This window comes from Colobus angolensis, unplaced genomic scaffold (genome assembly GCF_000951035.1).
Source record: "Colobus angolensis palliatus isolate OR3802 unplaced genomic scaffold, Cang.pa_1.0 Scaffold106, whole genome shotgun sequence".
Classification (NCBI taxonomy): domain Eukaryota; kingdom Metazoa; phylum Chordata; class Mammalia; order Primates; family Cercopithecidae; genus Colobus; species Colobus angolensis.
In genome coordinates, this window is record NW_012111586.1 from 753,269 (window position 1) to 764,642 (window position 11,374).

Below are 11,374 nucleotides of genomic sequence, written 5' to 3' on the forward strand. Positions count from 1 at the left end.
GGCGGGGCAGGGCCGGAGCCAGGTCGGGGTGGGTGGGTGGTGGTTACGGCTAACAAAAGCTTTTTCACCGTTATATTTTATGCAACAGCTGCTAGGTTTTAGAGGGTGAGATCTGAATCCTGGAATTGGAATTGCTCAGAATTCGAATTCCGAGCCTCAATTTCTTAATTCGAAAAGTGGGGATTGGTGATTGCCACCTTCTTCATTCATGAGTTTATTGGGAGGATCAAGTGAGATCCGGTTTACCACAGTGCTTTGAAAAAGGAAATCTTGACAGAAGTACCAATAGCCAGTATAAATACAGAGAATATTCACGTTCAACTGATTACCGAGGAGATGTAAATTAAAATAGCTGTCATTTTCAATGTATCACATTAGCAAGGACTGACAAAAATGAAAATAGCTACCTTACATTTGGGCTTACTATGTTCCAGGCACCGTTCTTACAGCTTCACATTTATTAACTAATTCCTCATAATAAATGTCTGGAATGTATATGTGTATATTATTATCTCCATTTACACATAAGGGAACAGAAGCACTGAAAAGTTTAGTGAGTTGTCCCGGGTCACACAGCTCCTAAGTGCTGGAGCAAGTATTTCAGCCAGGATTCATAGGACAATGGCCTTATCCAAAGTAAAACCATGTTTGAGTCCACTATTTGTTCCTCTATCAAAATGGCAAGAATTGAAACAATTGATAGATGCTAAGCAAGCAATGAACTCAGCCCAGACAGACACACACTTCTAGTCAAACTGTAAATCGTTGACAGCCTTTCTGGAGGTCAGTTTAGTACTAGGTATCAAAAGCCTTAAAAGTGAACACAGGCCGGGCGCGGTGGCTCAAGCCTGTAATCCCAGCACTTTGGGAGGCCGAGACGGGTGGATCACGAGGTCAGGAGATCGAGACCATCCTGGCTAACATGGTGAAACCCCGTCTCTACTAAAAAATACAAAAAACTAGCCGGGCGAGGTGGCGGGCGCCTGTAGTCCCAGCTACTCGGGAGGCTGAGGCAGGAGAATGGCGTGAACCCAGGAGGTGGAGCTTGCAGTGAGCTGAGATCCGGCCACTGCACTCCAGCCTGGGCGACAGAGCGAGACTCCGTCTCAAAAAAAAAAAAAAAATGAACACAACCCCCCAAAAAGACATACTGCATGTTTCCATTCATATGAAGTATCTAAAGCAGTCAAAGTCTAAGAAACAGAAATGGTAGAAGTAGAATGGTGACTGCCAGTGGCTAGGAGAGGGAAAAGAGGAATTGTTTAAAGGACATAGAATTTTAGATTTTTAAGGTGAAAAAGTTCTAGAGATCTGCACAATGTTTATTTTTTATTTATTTAATACTTAAAAAATAGATGGGATCTTGCTCTGTCACTCAGGCTGGAGTGCAGTGATGTGATCATAAGTCACTGTAACCTGGGCTCAAGCAATTCTCCCACTTCAGCCTCCAAAGCATCTGGGACCACAGGCACACACCATCATGCCTGGCTAATGTTTTTAATTTTTTTGTAGAGACGGGGTGTCACTATGTTTCCCAGGGTGATCTGGAAATCCTGAGCTCAAGCGATACTCCTGCCTCAGCCTCCCAGAGTGCTGAGATTATAGATGTGAGCAATCGCGCCCAGCTTTCCCAGAATTTCTACAGTAAACGTTCATACTTTAGCAATTAGAGGAAAGTACAATAAATGTCTTTTTTAAAACCCTATACAAATGCTGATTCAATTATTATTAATAAAAGTAACCAAGGCAGAGTCTATTTCAGAAATCTTGATGTAGTACTGGTATTTTACATTTGTGTCATATGGTATAGTTTATAACATTCATATAAGCTATGAACTAGATTACAGCTGGAGACAGGGCAGGACCTTTAGAAGCCTTTAAAAAGCCAGCTAAAAACAGACCAGCTACAGGGAATGGAGGAGTGGAAAAGCCACATGGAAGACTGGAAAAGTAGTGGTGCCATTGAGGCACTGCTGAAAGTGGAAAAGGTGTGATGAGTTGGTTTGGGAAAGTGTGAGAAAGGATAAGTTAGGAGTGTGTGCGTGCGCGTGTTCAAGAGAGGGACCTAGAGAGAGAAAGAGATAGATTATGCTTCAAGTGGCAATAGGCAAGAAGAATTGTCCACTGAGCAATTACAAGACTCCAGAAAAGCACAGAACTGGAGACACCAGTTTGGGACTCATTCTTTATCAGGAAGGTGAAGGTTGGAGCCAGGAGGGAGTGAAAGTTGAGGCTGAACTGCCGAGACCAGCTCAGTCAGGGAGACCCTAACCCAGTGGCGCTAGAGGAATTAAAGACACACACACAGAAATATAGAGGTGTGACATGGGAAATCAGGGGTCTCACAGCCTTCAGAGCTGACAACCTCAAACAGAGATTTACCCACATATTTATTAACAGCAAACCAGTCATTAGCATTGTTTCTATAGATATTACATTAACTAAAAGTATCCCTTATGGGAAACGGAGGGATGGGCTGAATTAAAGGAATAGGTTGAGCTAGTTAACTGCAGCAGGAACATGCTCTTAAGGTACAGATCGCTCATGCTATTGTTTGTGGCTTAAGAATGCCTTTAAGGGGCTTTCCGCCCTAGGCTGGCCAGGTGTTCCTTGCCCTCATTCCCCTAAACCCACAACCTTCCAGCGTGGGCGTTAGGGCCATTATGAACATGTTACATTGCTGCAGATATTTTGTTTATGGCCAGTTTTGGGGCCAGTTTATGGCCAGATTTTTGCGGGCCTGTTCCCAACATGTCTCCCTTCTTTGATCTGCAAAGGGATAAAAGCAAGGGCAACTTTGTCACAGTGACAAAGTCCTACTTCTCGCAGGAGTCGGGATCCGCATCTGCAGACTATACAAAGACAACATAAATTAAAAGCACAATCATCACTGAAATCACGGAGCTTCCAAGTATTTTTATCCATTTTCAGCTCCTTTAAGCACTCCAGTTCCTGGAATTAAGGTCAGGTGTGCCTGGGATGCTTTAAATATTTGTTCTTTTAATTTTAAATCCTTATGTTAAGCTCCTAGGGCGGGCCATATCATTTGAGGTTGAGGTGCCACTATATTGCCATGGTTCCAGATAATAGGAACATTTGCCATGCTTCTTATCATTTCTACCATCTGACCGTTTTGTTCAGATCATCTGAACATAGTATGACTGTGGCATGCAGACTGAGAGGTGCAATTCAAGCTAAACATCCCCTTAGAGGACCAATTAATAATGATTCCATAGGAATCGTTGTGCTGCACCTCTGCCTGTTCTGCAAAGCAATCTTCCTAGACAAGTACGTTCATTTTTCAAACTGGGTCCAATCCTGTTTACAAATAGGTTTTTGAAGGTGGTATGCTTCAATAATAGGAGCAGATTTATTATGGTAAATACTGAGATCAGAAAGCATGTGTAACTGTGTCATAGTGATTGTATCCAGGCATTATTACCAGCCCTTATTGAAGGAATACTCACAGCAGTGGTGATAACTGCTGTCACAGCTACCATTAAATTATTCATTGTGACTGGTTGTCCTGCTTTCCTCAGGTTTTCTTCCGCCATCTGTGACAGCTTCTTGATCTGTCCCCAGGTGGGTGGCTGTGTTCGACAGGTGTTGCTTGTGACAGTTGGGGTCCTCCTCAGCGCCAGTCTTGACATGGCTGCAACTGGGGGGTACGCAGGATCCTCCCGGAATCTCTTCCTCAGCATCTGGCTCATGATGAGGTTTCAGGTGTCTTGATGGTATCCAAATCAGCTGTTGATTTTGGCCTGGAGAAATACAAGCATAACCTCTACCCTAGGTTATTATTTTACCTATTTCCTAACTTTTTATTATTGGATTTCTCCACCAAATCAATTTCTCTGTTTCTGTCTTTGCAGCTGCTTTCTGTAGATGCTGTTCAGCTGCTGATAACATCTGGCCTTTGGGCAGGCTCAAAAAATTTAAAGTTAATAATGCTAGGTTCAGTTACATTTGTGGGTTTCCATATTCTCTGTCTCTCCCTTTCTGCTTTTGCAACTGCTGTTTTAGGGAGAGATTCATTCTTTCCACTATGGCTTGTTCTTGAGAATTGTATGGGACACCAGTAATGTGTTTAATATTCCACATAGAGAAAAATGTAGCTAGAGCTTGGCTAGTATAGCCTGGGGCATTATCTGTTTTAATAGAAGCTGGAATGCCCATCACCGCAAAACACTGCAAAAGATGATGTTTAACACAGGCAGAAGACTCTCCTGTTTGGCATGTAGCCCAGACAAAGTGAGAAAAGATGTCCACACATACACGTACATAAGCTAGTCTCCTAAACGAGGGAACATATGTGACATCCATTTGCCAAATAGAGTTAGGTTCCAGTCCTTGAGGATTAACTCCTCCTGTAAAAGATGAGGAATGTACCATTCGTCAAGTTGGGCATCTCTGGATAATAACTTTAGCTTCTTTCCAGGTAATGCTGTAATGCTGTATCTGCGTTTGAGAGCAGAGGCAATAACATGGGTTAAATTGTGAAAGTGTCTAGCATTAGATATTGCATTAGCAACTAGGCAATCAGCCATTTGATTCAGTCAAAGGTCCTGGAAGAGGTGTATGAGCTCTAATGTGAGTAATGTAAAAAGGACGCATTCTACTCCTAACTGCTGTCGGCAATTGGGTAAATAAAGTCATCAGTTGTTTGTATGAAATCGTAACTGAGCATTTTCAATTAACTGTGTGAATTACACAATTAACTGTGTAACCATGTATGAAGAATCAGAAATCACAGTAATAGGCATATCAAAAGCAGTCAATACCTCAATTACAGCTACAAGCTCCACTTTTTGAACTGAATATAGGACATCTGGAAAACTTTACTTTTCGAGCCAGAATAAGAAGTTTTACCATTACTAGATCCATCTGTAAAGCAATGAAAACGCTTAGTGGGTTGCAGGTTGTTTACTGCGGGAATTGTAAATGCAAACCATTCACAGTCTTGCTCAGCTAAAGGGATAGTAAAGAAAGAGTTTTTAAAATCTATTTAGGCCAATTTAACTATTAAAGGCCAATTTTTTGGAATTACAGCAGTAGAAGGCAATGCTGGCTGTAATGCTCCCGCAGATTGCATAACTGAATTGATGGCTCTTAAATCAGTTATCATTCTCCGTTTACCTGATTTTTTCTTAATTAGGAAAACTGGAGAATTCCAAAGGGAAAATGTTGGAGCTATGTGCCCATTTTCTAATTGTTCAGCAACTAATTTCTCTAAAGCCTCCAGTTTTTCTTTACTTAGCGGCCATTGTTCTATCCAAATTGTCTTATCTGTTAACCATTTTAAAGGTATAGGTTCTAGAGGTTTAACAATGGCCGCCATTAAAAATTATTTCTTAATCTTTGGCGGGAACTTTGTTTTTCCACTTGAAGCGGTTCTTTCAAACCTTGCAAATTTTTTTCTAGTCCCATACCAGGGACATACGCCATTTCATGCATCATATGTTGACTTTGAGGGCTATATAATTGTTCCAGAATTAGAACTTGTGCTCCCCATTGTTGTAATAAATCTCTTCCCAATAAATTTATAGGTACAGAAGTTATAATTGGCTGAATAGTCCCAGGTTGTCCATCGGGCCCCTCACAATGCAAAATATAACTACTTTGCTATACTTCAGAGGCTTTACCAACTCCAATGACGTTAAATTGAGCGGGTTGAATTGGCCACAAGGACGGACGGCCAGTGCTGTAGAGAAATGATTGAAATGTCCGCTCCTGTATCCATCAAACCTTTAAATTTCTTTCCTTGAATAGTTATTTCACAGGTAGGACATTTATCAGTAATTTGATTTACCCAATAAGCTGCTTTGCCTTGTTTATTTGTGCTTCCAAATCCTCCTGTTCGTTTAATTTCACTTTTCCCCATTCCCACATATGGCACAATCAGGAGCTGTGCTATGCGCTCTCCTGGCTCTGCTTTCCAGGGAACAGAAGTAGATATCACAATTTGAATTTCCCCATTGTAATTGGAATCAATGACTCTTGTATGTATTTGTACCCCTTTTAAACTCAAACTAAACCTTCCTAAAAGTAATCCTATTGTACCTGCTGGCAAGGGTCCACAGACTCCTACTGGGACCTTTTACGGGGGTTCCCCAGGCAGAAGGCTCACTGCTTTTGTGAGCATAAATCTATTGTGACACTACCGGCTGTGGCAGGGGACAGACATTGTACAGGGGTGAGGGAATGGCCTGAGCTAGAAATGCCTTGGTTTAGAATGGGGCCCGGGACAGGCCCCTCATGGCATTTCCCGAAATCGGATTCCCTTCTTTATCAAACTTAGAGTGGCACTGTTTAGCTCAATGTTTTACTTTTTTACATTTTGGACATATTTCAGGCTTAAGAGTTTTCTTTTCTCCCCTATCTGGTGGCCTGACTCACTGATTTTTTCTACATTCTTTTTTAGTATGACCATGCTTCCCACAGTTAAAACAAGCTCCAAGAAATGGAGTATTTCCTTTATCCACTCTTAGCCCTGCCATTGCCTGTGCCAACAAAGTAGCTTTATGCAGATTACCTCCAATACCATCACAGGCCTTGATATAATCAACTAAATGTGCTTTCCCTCTGATAGGTCACAGAGCAGCCTGGCAATCGGGATTAGCATTGTCAAAAGCTAATAACTGCAGCACTATATCCTGAGCAGCCAAATCTGCAATCATCTTTTTAAGAGACTTCTGTAACTGAGCTATAAAATCAACATATGGTTCCCTTGGTCCCTGTTTTATAGCACTAAAGGAAGGGTGTTGTTCCCCACCTGAAGTGATTTTTTCCCAAGTTGTAACGCACACTCCTCTAAACTGTTCTATGGCATCATCCTGCATGACCAGTTATGCATCTAAACCAGCCCAGCCGCCAACCCCCAAAAGTTGATCTGCAATTATATTAATTCGAGGTTGGGCCTGGGCATTGTGAGCAGCCTGAATGGAAGCTTCATCTGCCCACCAAGTTTTAAATTGTAAGAACTGAGCAGGAGTTAGACAAGCTCAAGTAAGAGCATCCCAGTCAGTAGGAATCATCTGACTGGAAACAGTAACATTCTTTAACAGTCCCACTATAAAAGAAGAACCTGATCCATACTGACTTATTGCTTGTTTTAATTCTTTGAGTAGTTTAAAAAGAAAGGCTAAAATGTAGCTATAATATTTCCCTGTTGATCTGGGGGGTGTATTCTAACAGGGAACTGCCAAGCCTCTAAATCACTATCTAGTCTAGCTTGCAGAATTCCTGCCTGAATAGAACTAAGAACCGTCGTTTGAGGCACTGCTCAAATAGTCACTGGGGCAACTACTTTTTGCCCAGTGTCCTCGGGAAAAGAAAGATCTAGAGGGTCATTTTCTTCAAAATAATAAGGAGGGGGTGCAGAAGGGTAGGGATGAACCTCTCCTTCCTTTGCTGCTTTAGCTTTAGCTGGCAAATAAACAATCTCTGTAACCTCTTCTGTTACTTTGCTATACTCTTGTTCCTCCTCATGATCAGTGTGAAAAAGTTCCAAGGTGAAACGAACCAGACCCCATACCTGTCGCATTGTTACACTGATGCGTGTGAGCTCCCCTTCTTACTCACCACGGGGATTGCTTTAAGAGTACACGGGTAGCCGGGTGCGGTGGCTCAAGCCTGTAATCCCAGCACTTTGGGAGGCCAAGAGGGGCGGATCACGAGGTCAGGAGATCGAGACCATACTGGCTAACATGGTGAAACCCCGTCTCTACTAAAAAATACAAAAAACTAGCCGGGCGAGGTGGCGGGCGCCTGTAGTCCCAGCTACTCGGGAGGCTGAGGCAGGAGAATGGCATAAACCCGGGAGGCAGAGCTTGCAGTGAGCTGAGATCCGGCCACTGCACTCCAGCCTGGGCCACAGAGCGAGACTCCGTCTCAAAAAGAAAAAAAAGAAAAAAAAAGAGTACACGGGTATCCTCCAGCTAGTTTTCTGTTCCAACCGGCGCTCCGGCGACCCTTCGACCTGGATTCGAACCCCCATGAATGGACGCCACTTGCCGAGACCAGCTCAGTCAGGGAGACCCTAACCCAGCAGCGCTAGACGAATTAAAGACACACACACAGAAATATAGAGGTGTGAAGTGGGAAATCAGGGGTCTCACAGCCTTCAGAGCTGCCAGCCCCAAACAGAGATTTACCCACATACTTATTAACAGCAAGCCAGTCATTAGCATTGTTTCTATAGATATTAAATTAACTAAAAGTATCCCTTAAGGGAAACAGAGGGATGGGCTGAATTAAAGGAAGAGGTTGAGCTAGTTAACTGCAGCAGGAACATGCCCTTAAGGCACAGATCGCTCATGCTATTGTTTGTGGCTTAAGAATGCCTTTAAGGGGTTTTCCGCCCTGGGCTGTCCAGGTGTTCCTTGCCCTCATTCCTGTAAACCCACAACCTTCCAGTGTGGGCGTTAGGGCCATTATGAACATGTTACATTGCTGTTTATGGCCAGTTTTGGGGCCAGTTTATGGCCAAATTTTGGGGGGCCTGTTCCCAACACTACCTATCAAAGTCCCCTCTCTATTCTTTCCATGAGTTTGTGCTTTGTCTGTCTCTTTTGTGTCTACCAGTGGACTCTTGGCCAGTCTGCAGAATTTCTTGGTTTGTTGAATGACTAGCAAGAGTTTATAGTAATATAACTAGAATATTTTTACAGTTGAAGTATATAACATACTAAGATTATATTCACTTCATTGAATAACATTTTTTCTAGAGCCAAAAATTGTCTATTTTTTATTTGCTTAATGATCTATGCATCCATTGTTTATTTTTTATTTTTAGAGATGGGCTCAACGGATCCTCCCGCTTCAGCCCCTGGGTAGCTGGTACTACAGATGTGAGGCACCATACCCAGCTGTCTATGCATCTATTGTTAACTCTTTCACAAACTCTCCATTAGAGCTATAAAATATCTCTTGATCTGGTCACATGAACCAGGTCATTTACCGGTGTCTTTTTTTTTTTTTTTTCTTGGCAACATCCCTCCTTAGACTCATCCTCTCTCTGCTCCAAACTCCTCTGCTTGGCCTTGCTTCACAGCTCTCATCCTGGGATTAGGAACCTAACCACATTCTGGGGATTCTCTTCTTGTTTCTTCTGTGTCAAATCCCCTGTTCACTGAAGCTTATGTTTTTCCGTTCTTGGTTTATTCTCTCATTTGGTAGGAGTACATTCTCCACTAACTCCCCAGAAGGGGTTCATGGAAGGTAAATTTTTGAGTCCTTGCTTGTCTAAAAATGACTTTATTTTCTTTCATCCTTGAGTGACAGATTTCCACGTTGAAAATTCTTTTCCCTCAGAAGTTTAACGGCATTGATTCATTATCATCTAGCTTCTCATGTGGCTACTCTTGAGGCGACTAATTTATTCTGACTTCTGTTGCGTCCCATATATTTTGTTTGTTAATTTGTTTTTGGAAGCTTTTAGGATATTTTTCTCCTTTATCCTTGATGTTCTGAATGTTCATAATAAACCATCCTGTAAGTATTTTTCATTCATTATGCTAAGTACTCAGTGGCCCCTTTCAATCGAGAAACATAGTCTTCAATTCTGGGAAACTTTCTCTATGATCAGTTTCTCTATTTTTTTTTTTTTTTTTTTTTAACAAATAGAGACAGGGTCTCCCTATGTTGGCCAGGCTGGTCTTGAACTCCTGGCTTCAAGTGATCCTCCTGTCTCAGCTTCCCAAAGTGCTTGGATTACAGGCATGAGCTGCCACACCCAGTCAGTTTCCCTGTTTTTAAATTTTTCTTCATGTTCCATTTCCTGGTTTTGTTTATTCTGCTTTACAAGAGATTTTCCTGAGCTGTATTTCCTGGTTCTTCTATTGAATTTTTTCATTTCTGCTACAAAAATGTTAATTTCCAAGAGTTTTTCTTTGATCCCTGACTTTCCTTTTGGGTAGCCTCTTGCTCTTATGTTGTGGATTCAGGATCTTCTCTTATTTCATATTTCTGAGGATTTCAATTGTAATTTTCTGCTGTTTTCTTCTGCTTCCTAGATTGTCTCTGTTGTTTATTTTGATCTCTGGCTTTCAAGTTGGAGGAAAACTCAGACAATAACAGATACCATTGAGTATCAGCCCCTATTTTAAGTATTTTGTATGTTTAAGTATTTTGCATGTTTTAGCTAATTGAATCCTTACAACAACCCCATAAGGTAGAGCCAGGCCCTGGTCCCTCCCATCCCAAGCCTGGAAGGTTCTCAGTTGAGAATCAGCTTTCTTCTTGCTGATGTCAAGGGTTGATGTCAGGAGCCCTTTACCTGATGTTTCCCCCAATCCTGCCTCACTCTGCAGGCACCTGGGTTAGAGTTCAGTTTTTCCTAGATCTGTTACTAGTCAGCCCTCTGCTTTCCTTCATTAAAAACATGTATTGACATCTCTATTGCACAGTTTGTCTTTATAGGCTTTTCCTTTTGCACTCCAAGATTGTCATTTTAGTTCATTTTGGGAGGTAACAGAGATAAGCATTTGTGTTCAATGAGCCATATTTATTTAACTGGAAATCCAGAGCTGTCTCCCTCTTTAAGTCAGGAAGCATATAGACCAAAAAAGTTATAGTGATTATTACTAGATTCTGCGATTATGGTTAAGAGTGATATCTTTGTCTATGTCTGCAGCTATTTTTCTCACTCATAGAGTTAAAAGTCTAAAAACCACATTTCAGATAAGAAACTCATTTTATGATGTGATTTAGACTGATAAAATGCTTCTTGAGAAAGCAGTAAAAATATTAATTATGACAAGTTATAAATTGGTACAATTACTTTGGAAAACAATTTAGTATTATCTATAACCTGGCAATACCACTTCTAGGTATATATTCTCAGGAACGCAAAATTATTGAGGACCTCAGAGAGCTTCAGTTTATGAGTTATATTTTTTGAAATTTTCCATGTTAAAAATTAAAACATGACTAGGTGTGGGGCTCATGCCTGTAATCCAGCATTTCGGGAGGCCAAGGTGAGAGGATTACTTTAGGCCAGGAGTTTGAGACCAGCCTGGGCAACATAGTGAGACCTCATCTCTACAAAAACATTTTTAAAAATAGCTGGGCTTGGTGGCATGCATCTGTAGTCCTAGCTACTAGGGAGACTGAGGCAAGAGGATCCCTTAAGCCTAGGAGTTCAAGGCTGCAGTAAGCTATGATTGTGCCTTTGCAATCCAGCCTGGGCAACAGAGCTAGACCCTAGCTCTAAAAAAAAAAAGTGAAAACTGAGAAAAATTAAATATAATTATTACTTCTTTTAAAAATAAAAATAATACACAAATTACAATCAACAAAACATGTATTTATGAAAAGCAACTTTTTTGATACAAAAATATTACTGAGAAGAGTAGCACTGCTTTATATAAAGTTT